The following is an 11,098-nucleotide window of genomic DNA, read 5'->3' as shown; positions in this document are numbered from 1 at the left end:
ATACCAACATCATGTACCAAATTTCAGCCGGATCGGATGAAATTTGCTTCTCTTTAAGGCTCCGCAAGCCAAATCTGGGGATCGGTTTATATGAGGGCTATATATAATTATGGACCGATGTGGAACAATTTATGCACGATTGTTAGAGACCATATACCAACACCATGTACCAAATTTCAGCCGGATCGGATGAAATATGCTTCTCTTAGAGGTTCCACAAGCCAAATCTGGGAATCGGCTTATATGGGGGCTATATATAATTAAGGACCGATATGGACCAATTTTTGCATGGTTGTTAGAGACCATATACCAACATTATGTACCAAATTTCAACCGGATCGGATAAATTTTGCTCATCCAATAGGCTCCGCGAGGCAAATCAGGGGATCGGTTTATATGGGGGCTATAACATATATAATTATGGGCCGATTTGGACCAGTTTCTGCATGGCTCCGCAAGCCAAATCTGAGCGTCGGTTTATATGGGGGCTATACGTAAAAGTGGTCCGATATGGCCCATTTTCAATGCCATCTGACCTACATCAATAACAGCTACTTGTGCCAAGTTTCAAGTCGACAGCTTGTTTCGTTCGGAAGTTAGCGTGATTTCAACAGGCGGACGGACGGACATGCTTAGATCGACTCAGAATTTCACCATGACCCAGAATATATATACTTTATGGGGTCTTAGAGCAATATTTCGATGTGTTACAAACGGAATGACAAAGTTAAGATATCAATATTATTCTGTATACTTTGGCCCTATAGTGGTGTAAAATGAAAAAAAATATATTCCATAGCATTTTAAATTATGTCTGCAACAGTCGTTCACTGCCTACATCCTCAATATATTCAGGTTTGTCACAGTTGTTCTGGGCAATGCCTTACAATCTTAATGTTGAATCCAGATACAAGGACATCAATGATCCGAACACGTATTTAAAAAATTGTACGGTGCTGTGAAAAACGGCATAAAACTAAAGAAGAGCACATTCATACATCCCCGGTGTTGTTAATTTTTTGTAGGTATTTTACGCGAGGACGAAAATACTCGGGTAAACATTCCAGACAAATATTGACTCCATTAACAACATGGCATTGGGCTGACATCGCCGTATACAACCATAAGACTACATAAGAATAATATCCGTAATCACAATAATAATAATGCACGACAACCTTAAATTGTAAGGAAATATTTGCACATTGTGAGCTTTATAAGAATTAAGGACATGTAATTGAAAAGAAAAAATTCTACAAAATGGTCCAAACGTATATGGAGAACTGTGAAAAGGAAGGAAAGGCTCATTTTCAAGCAAATTGAAAATGAATGAAATCCATATGCAGTATACAGGCTTAATGCATTTTTAAAATATTTTTTATTATTAAACGACAAGTATGGATGGGAAAATGGGAGAAGAGAACAACTTGTAATTAATTGATTGGCGCATTTTCTTTATGTTTCGTCCATTTGAACAAAAATTATTCCATTAAAGGGTGGTTATAACATATTTAATTCAATTTGCACCATCGAATATTTTACGTAAGTCGGATTACAACTTTGACCTCTGTGGTCATATGAGGGAAAATCGAAAGAAATATATATGGGAGCTAAATCTAATTCCGATCCCAACCAAAATTGCCATGTATATCCAGAACCTCAATTCTACTCCCTGTGGAGAGTTTCAAGTAATACGGAGTAAACTTTTGGCCTCTGTGGCTAAATGAGTGTAAATCGACCGAAATATATATATATTAAGGTAAAGGTCTGGCTTCTGGGGCATATAAGTGCATATCGGGTGAAAGATATATATGGGAGCTATATCTAAATCGAAACAGATTTCTTCCAAAATCAATCGCGTTCTTTTCTAACCCATATCACATTCTTATGTCAAATTTGAAGTCGATTGGAATTAAATTGCGACTTAGATTTTGATTACAAATATGTGTTCATAGACAGACGGACGGACATGACTACATCGACTCAAGGGCCGTCTCTGAGCATTATTGCCAAAGACAATATGTGCCTATGTGATCTCCTTCTGGGTGTTGCAAACATATACATTAACTTATAATAGCCTGCTAGCCTGCCGAGTTTATACCAAGCACTGTTCATTTCCGAAGAATGAATGACTTTATGCATGGCATATCTTCACAGTAAACATTGAAGATAGATCAAAGCAAAAAAAAAATGTCATAAGACCAACGATTTCCTGTCCTAAAGTACGAATGCGAATGTTGTTTAGCATAGAAGACTAATTTTTCTGTGTTGTTTCCCTTGACCAGAAGTCGATAAACTTTTCAATGAAGTCGTTTTGTCTTTATATTGAAGTGATTCGACTTAAAACTGGGTATCTTTACGTGAAAGCAAATTTTTTTTTGCTAAGGTCAATTATTCAAAATTAACGAAATCGTCTTTAAATTTTTCGACTTTTTACATCTTGCCCACAAAGCTACCAGTATGAAGCGTAAAGATATAAATGTCACGATAGGGAACATTTGTTGTGAACGAGCCCTTATTATTTTTATACCCACCACCATAGAATGGTGACGTGGGTATAATAAGTTTGTCATTCCGTTTGTAACACATCGAAATATCGATTTCCGACCATATAAAGTATATATATTCTTGATTAGGGAGAAATTCTAAGACGATATAACGATGTCCGTCTATATGTCTGTCTGTTGTAATCACGCTACCGTCTTCAATAAAGAACAATCGTGCTGAAATTTTGCACAAACTCGTGTTTTGTCTGCAGGCAGGTCAAGTTCGAAGATGGGCTATATCGGTCCAGGTTTTGATATACTTCCCATATAAACCGACCTCCCGATTTGGGGTCTTTGGCTTATCCAATTTGCCTGAAATTTGTAATCTAGAGGTATTTTATGACCATAAAGAGGTGTGCCAAAAATGGTGAGTATCGGTCCATGTTTTGGTATAGCCCCCATATAGACCGATCTCCAGATTTTATTTCTTGGGATTATAGAAACCGCAGTTTTTATTCAATTTACCTGAAATTGGAAATCTAGAGGTATTGTAGGACCACAAATACGTGTGCCAAAAATTGTGAGTATCGGTCCATATTTTGGTATAGCCCCTGTTGGGGCCTAATCCCAACTCTCCGGCCTTAGTCAAACAACACTTGGAGATACCCGAATGGATTTTACTTTCCTCTGTTGTAACACTATTTGTAATGGGCAAAAGATTAATTCACTCTCGAAGGGGCAGATCACTACTGGTGTGATAGTCTTTTGGAGCCACAAATGCCCCCCGGGGCAGATAATATCGATTGCCTTGCCAAGCTTACAAGAAAAAGAATCTTTGATGTTTCAATTGTAGCAATTCAATTGGTTTATTTGTGACACTTTCACACTTATATTTATGATTTATCCAACACTAACTATATCTGTCACTTAATGTTTGCCGTCGTTGCCGATTTCTTATTAGAATTATTCTGTCTAATTATTTACAAACTTTCACTGATCGTTTTTTACTTTTCGTACACCGACGATGGTTGAGCTTCGCGCTCTATGATAATTTGTTCTTAACTACTCCTTCTATTATTCTTTCTCTCATCTCATCTCCTCTTCTCTTTAGACTACAGTGATCCCTTCGGATCACCCAACGGCGGCAAACAATGGTGTGGAGGACGAAACGTTCACGCAATTAGGGATGCCAACTAAAGGCAATATTTGGTGTCGCATAACGAAAAGGCGTTCACACTTATTCGTGCGTGAACAGCCCCCATATAGACCGATCTCCCGATTTTACTTCTTTGGCTTATAGAAACCGCAGTTTTTATTCAATTTACCTAAAATTGGAAATCTAGAGGTATTGTAGGGCCACAAATACGTGTGTCAAAAATTGTGAGTATCGGTCCATGTTTTGGTATGGTCCCCACATAAAATGACCTCCCGATTTGGGGTCTTGTGCTTATAGAAACCGTAGTTTTTATCCAATTTGTCTGAAATTGGAAATCTAGAGGTATTTTAGGACCATAAAGAGGTGTGCCGAAAATGGTGAGTATCGGTCCATATTTTGGTATAGCCCCCATATAGACCGATTTCCCGATTTTACTTCTTGGGCTTCTAGAATCCGAAGTTTTTATCTGATTTGCCTGAAATTGTAAATATTGTGGTATTTTAGGCTCACAAAAACGTGTATCGGATTAAGTTTTTATCGGTCCATTTAGTAATGCCTCCATATAGACCTACTTCACTTCTTGAGGGTGTAGAAGGCGCACTGATCATGAAAATTGATTGAAACTCAATGTAAAGTTTCCAGATTTTACTTCTACAGATTTAAGATTTCAAATTAAGACGTTATTTTATAATTTTCTTGCACACTTACACGAGAGGTTAATGATTCCTCTAAAAATCAAACAAAAAATGGTTCTTATAAATCCAGAATCTGATATAGTCCTCATAGGTGAAATCTTTAAATTTATATTCGGGAAGTGTCCTCAAGTCCTCAAGCCCTCCTGAAATTTCAAAGAAAATCCTAATATTTGGTTCATGGTGGTGGGTATTTAAGATTCGGCCCGCCGAACTTAGTGCTGTATATACTTGTTTATTTGCTATGACAGCTGTGAAAAATATTTAGTATGTTATATATCAAGTCATTGAGCAGACAACATCTTATTATTTCATCGTGTTAAAAATTTTAAATTTTGTACAAGAAAGTGATGATTTGCGGAAAGCATTAATTTTTATACCCACCACCATAGAATGATGACGAGGATAATATAGTATAATAAGTTTGTCATTCCGTTTGTAACACATCGAAATATCGATTTCCGACTATATAAAGTATATATATTCTTGATCAGGGAGAAGTTCTAAGACGATATACCATGGCTGTCTGTCTGCCCGACTGTCTGTTGTAATCACGCTACAGCTTTCAATAATGGCGCATTGTTCTGCACAGATCCGTTTTTTGTTTGCAGGCAGGTCAAGTTCGATGATGGGCTATATTGGTCCAAATTTTGATATAGCCCCCATATAAACCCACCCCCCGATTTGGGGTCTTGGGCTTCTAGAAACCGTATTTTCAATCCGATTTGCTTGAAATTATAAATCTAGTGGTATTTTAGGACCATTAATAGGTGTGTCGAAAAAGGGGTGCATTGGTCCATGTTTTGGTATAGTCCCCATATAGACCGATCTCCGATTTTACTTCTTGGGTTCTCGAAATCGTAGTTTTTATCCCATTTGTCTGAAATTGGAAATCTAGAAGTATTTTAGGGCCATAAATAGGTGTGTCGAAAATGGTGTCTATCCGTCCAAGTTTTTCGTATAACCCCCCTATAGGCGGATCTCCCCATTTTACTTCTTGGGTTTCTAGAAACCGTATTTTCAATCCGATTTGCCTGAAATTTGAAATCTAGAGGTATTTTAGGACCACAAATTGGTGTGGCGCAAATTGTCCCTATCGGTTCATGTTTTGGGGTAGCCTCAATATAGAACGATCTCCCGATTTTACTTCTTGGCCTTCTTGACTGTAGTTTTTATCCAATTTGCTGAAATTTGAAATCTATAGGTTCTTGATCGGGGAGAAATTCTAAGACGATATAAGCATGACCGTCTGTCTGTCTGTTGTAATCACGTTACAGCCTTCAATAATGGGGCTATAGTCCAGCAATTTGGCACAGATTCGTTTTTTGTTTGCAGGCAGGTCAAGTTCGAAGATGGGCTATATCGCTCCAAGTTTTCATATTGTCCCCATATAAACCGACCTCCCGATTTGGGGTCTTGGGCTTATAGAAACCGTAGTATTTATCCAATTTGCCTGAAATTGAAAATCTAGGGGTATTTTAGGACTATAAAAAGGTTTGTCGAAAATTTTGCCTATCGGTTCATGTTTTGATATAGTACCCATATAGACCGACCTCCCGATTTTATTTCTTGGGTTTCTAGAAACTGTATTTACTGTCCTATGTTCCTGAAATTTGAAATCTAAAGCTATTCCAGGACCATAAAAAGGTGTGCCGAAAATGGTGCCTATCGGTCCATGTTTTGGTATAGCCCCCATATAGACCGATCTCCCGATTTTACTTCTTGGGCTTCTAGAATTCGTAGTTTTTACCAAATTTGTTTGAAATTGGAATTCTAGAGGTATAAAAATTCATAATTTAATAACAAATGTTTAGTAAAAAATACATTATATAAAGGATAGGTCTAAAATTTCATTACGAAGGATAGAATTTTATACCCCCCACCATAGGATGGGGGTATATTAAATTTGTTATTCCGTTTGTAACACATCGAAATATTGCTCGAAGACCCCATAACGTATATATATTCTGGGTCGTGGTGAAATTCTAAGTCGATCTGAGCATGTCCTTCCGTCCGTCCGTCCGTCTGTTGAAATCACGCTAACTTCCGAACGAAACAAGCTATCGACTTGAAACTTGGCACAAGTAGTTGTTATTGATGTAGGTCGGATAGTATTGCAAATGGGCCATATCGGTCCACTTTTACGTATAGCCCCCATATAAACGGACCCCCAAATTTGGCTTGCGATTGCTCTAAAAGAAGCAAATTTCATCCGATCAGGCAGAATTTTGGTACATGGTGTTAGTATATGGTCTCTAACAACCATGCAAAAATGGGTCCATATCGGTCCACTTTTACGTATAGCCCCCATATAAACGGACCCCCAAATTTGGCTTGAGATTGCTCTAAAAGAAGCAAATTTCATCCGGTCAGGCTGAAATTTGGTACATGGTGTTAGTATATGGTCTATAACAACCATGCAAAAATTGGTCCATATAGCCCCCATATAAACGGACCCCAAATTTGGCTTGCGATTGCTCTAAGAGAAGCAAATTTCATCCGATCCGGCTTATATTTGGTACATGGTGTTAGTATATGGTCTCGAACAACCATGCAAAAATTGGTCCACATCGGTCCATAATTATATATAGCCCCCATATAAACCGATCCCCAGATTTGGCTTGTGGAGCCTCTAAGAGAAGCATATTTCATCCGATCCGGCTGAAATTTGGTACATGGTGTTGCTATATGGTCTCTAATAACCATGCAAAAATTGTTACACATCGGTCCATAATTATATATAGCCCCCATATAAACCGATCCCCCGATTTGTCTTGCGGAGTCTCTTAGAGGAGCAAAATTCATCCGATCCGGTTGAAATTTTGTACGTATTGTTAGTATATGGTCTCTAACAACCATGCAAGAATTGGTCCATATCGGTCTATAATTATATATAGCCCCCATATAAATCGACCCCAGATTTGTCCTCCGGAGCCTCTTGAAGGAGCAAAATTCATCCGATCCGGTTGAAATTTGGAACATGGTGTTAGAATGTGGTCTCTAACAAACACGCAAGAATTGGTCCATATCGGTCCATAATTATATATAGCCCCCATATAAACCGTTCCCCAGATTTGATCTCCGGAGCCTCTTGAAGGAGCAAAATTCATCCGATCCGGTTGAAATTTACAACGTGGTGTTAGTATAAGGCCGCTAATAACCATGCCAAAATTGGTCCATATCGGTCTATAGTTATATATAGCCGATACCCAATCACACAAAAATTGGTCCATATCGGTTCATAATCTGGTTGCCACTCTAGCCAAAAATAATCTACCAAAATTTTATTTGTATAGAAAACATTGTAAAAATGTTATTTCTATAGAAAATTTCAAAATTTTATTTCTATAGAAAATTTTGTCAAAATTTTATTTCTATAGATAATTTTGACAAAATTTTATTTCGCAAGGAAAATTTTGTCAAAATTTAATTTCTATAGAAAATTGTTTCCAAATTTTATTTATTTGTAGTTTAATATATACCACGTATGGACTATGTGGTATATATGACGTTGTTGGGAAGTTTTAAGATACCTTGCCATCGGCTTCAGTAGAAGTTTCTACGCAATCCATGGTGGAGGGTACATAAGCTTCGGCCTGGCCGACCTTACGGCCGTTTATACTTGTTTCATCTTGACTACAAAGCAAAAATCGTTAAAAAAATATGACATGTTTTTCAACACTAAAATAAAGTGTAGACGATTTTTACTTGAAACATAATTTCTACTGGAATTTTTTTTTATGTTCATATATATTTCATTGAGATATGAATTGAAATTGCAATTCACCATGGACATTTAATGTTTTCCTTTCAACATAAAATCCCATAAACATTTCATAAATTAATATCTTAATAATGTCACCATTATCTGGTAATTGAACTTGTTGTTTCTTTTTTTTTTTGTGTTCGCTTTTCGAAACTAGGACATTGTTCACAATAACCTCGCTTACTCGCACTTAGATAAATTGTTTCGATAACGAAACGTCACTTTGTCCCTTCACAGCCCTTTGTTGGTTTTGTTGTTTCTGAAATTAATATTTAAGTGTATTAGTCTAGAGTATCTTTGTAATTGAATCTAAAGTGTAATGCATTCATCACTGTTGCATGCACCTGACAACTTATGCCGTTCATGCCATTAGGTTTGTTGAACTTTATGTTAAACTCCGAGGAAAGGTAGCCTTTAGATTGGTCTACTTTTATTGCATCGGAGTTCTGCATTATACATTAGGGGGGATGATCATAATGAATTGATGAAATACAATTCGTAAATTCTTTGGCAAATAGTAGGGTTCTCTAAATACACTGAAAAAATATTGGCACACATTTTACATAAATCTTTAAAACAAAAAACATAAAATTTAGGACAAAAAATTTTAGAAAATTGCATCACTCCGTAAAAGTCGTAGATCTTGGTAGTAAGGCAAATTTTCCTTAAAGTAAAGAAAAAAATTAATTTAAAGAAATCCTCTTTAAATTAATTAACTATCTTTAGACCTCAGATTAAAACGCTCCGAATATAGGCTAAGAAATATATTAGAAGTCTCCGTCAAAATAGTTAAATGTATATAAATTTTTTTATAAAAATTTCCTAATTTTTATACCCTGCGCCACACTGTGGAACAGAGTATTATAAGTTAGTGCATATGTTTGCAACACCCAGAAGGAGACTAGATAGACACATGGTGTCTTTGGCAATAATGCTCAGGGTGGGTCCCTGAATCGATCAAGCCATGTCTATCCGTCCGTCTGTCTGTGAACACATTTTTGTGATCAAAGTCTAGGTCGCAGTTTTAATCCAATCGACTTCAAATTTGGCACAAGTTTCTGTTTTGGGTCAGAATAGAACCCTATTAAGAAATCGGTTCAGATTTAGATATAGCTCCCATATATATATCTTTAGTCCCATATGCACTTATATGGACCCAGAGGCCAAAGTTTTACCCTAATTTTCTTGAAATTTTGCACAAACATAACACTTGGTCGTATAGTTAAGTGTGCAAAATTTGATTGAAATCGGTTCAGATTTAGATATAGCTCCCACATATATCTTTCGCCCGATATGGACTTATATGGTCCCAGAAGCCAGAGTTTTGACTCAATTTGATTGAAATTTTACACAAGGAGAACAATCAGTACTATAGTCATGTGTGCTAAATTTTATTGAAATCGGTTCAGATTTAGATATAGCTCCCATATATATCTTTCGCCCGATTTTCCGTCATATGACCACAGAGGTCAAAGTTGCAGTCTGATTTACGTGAAATTTTGCACGGGGAGTAGAATTAAAATACTTAGTATGCATGTCAGTATTTGGTTCAAATCGGTTCAGATTTCGATATAGCTTCCATATATATGTTTTTCCGATTTGAGCAAAAATGGCCAGAATACCCACATTTTCCTTATAAAATCGCCACTGCCAAGTCGAAAACTTGTAAAAGTGACTCAAATCTTCCTTTATTTTTAATATATATCTATCGACCGATAAATCAGAAATACGCTTTTGCGAAGTTGCCCCAAAATTGGTTCAGATTTAAATGTTTCCCATATTTTCTTCCTGAAGGATGATACGGTCAAAATTTGGTAAAGGGAAAACGCGTGTAAATCGGTGAAATCGTTTATTTAAAAAATCAAATTAAATTTCTTTTTCAAGTTCAATTAGTATAAAATTCAGGAAAAATATTCAGTTAAGCTTTCGCTTTTCCAAATCCGAATTGCCGGGCCTCACGCTTGACACCTGCCATCAGATTTTGTACAGCCACCTTGTCCACCTTCTTCGCCGCAGAAAGCCTGTTTGCCTTGAACTGCTGCTCGTCCTTAGCAGTTTTTTGGTCTTCTTTAGGTTCCGCTTGACAATAGCCCAGTATTTCTCAATTGGGCGGAGCTCTGGCGTGTTGAAAGGGTTCTTGTCCTTGGGAACCACCTGCACGTTGTTGGCGGCGTACCACTCCATGGCCTTTTTACCGTAATGGCAAGATGCCAAATCCGGCCAAAACAGTACGGAACAACCGTGTTTCTTCAGGAAAGGCAGCAGACGTTTATTCAAACACTCTTTCACGTAAATTTCTTGGTTGACAGTCCCGGAAGCTATGAAAATGCTGCTTTTCAAGCCACTGGTACAGATGGCTTGCCAAACCAGATATTTCTTTGCGAACTTTGACAGTTTTATGTGCTTGAAAATATCTGCTACCTTTCCCCTTCCTTTTGCCGTATAAAACTCCTGTCCCGGAAGCTGCTTGTAGTCGGCTTTGACGTAGGTTTCGCCGTCCATTACCATGCAGTCAAACTTCGTCAGCATCGTCGTGTACAGCCTCCGGGATCGCGCTTTGGCCGTCGTATTTTGTTTATCATCGCGATTTGGAGTCACTACCTTCTTGTAAGTCGATAGTCCGGATCGTTTTTTGGCTCGCTGCACGGTTGTAGACGATACACCCAGCTTATTTGCGGCATCTCGGAGAGAGAGGTTAGGGTTTCGCTTGAAACTACCGGCAACTCTCTTTGTCGTCTCAGCGGATTCCGGTTTTCGATTTCCCCCCGATCCAGACTTCCTGGCTGTCGACAAACGTTCCGCAAACACTTTGATTACATTTGTAACAGTTGATTTGGCAACTTTTAGCGATTTTGCCAGCTTTGCGTGCGAGTAGCTCGGATTTTCGCGATGCGCGAGCCAAATTTTGATACGCTGCTCTTCTTGCTTTGGCGGCATTTTGACAACTGAAGAGTGAATTCCAAAATCAAAATAGGAGCAACATTCTACACACACACCT

This window comes from Haematobia irritans, chromosome 3 (genome assembly GCF_050003625.1).
Source record: "Haematobia irritans isolate KBUSLIRL chromosome 3, ASM5000362v1, whole genome shotgun sequence".
NCBI lineage: Eukaryota > Metazoa > Arthropoda > Insecta > Diptera > Muscidae > Haematobia > Haematobia irritans.
Note: the sequence above shows the minus strand (reverse complement) of the source record.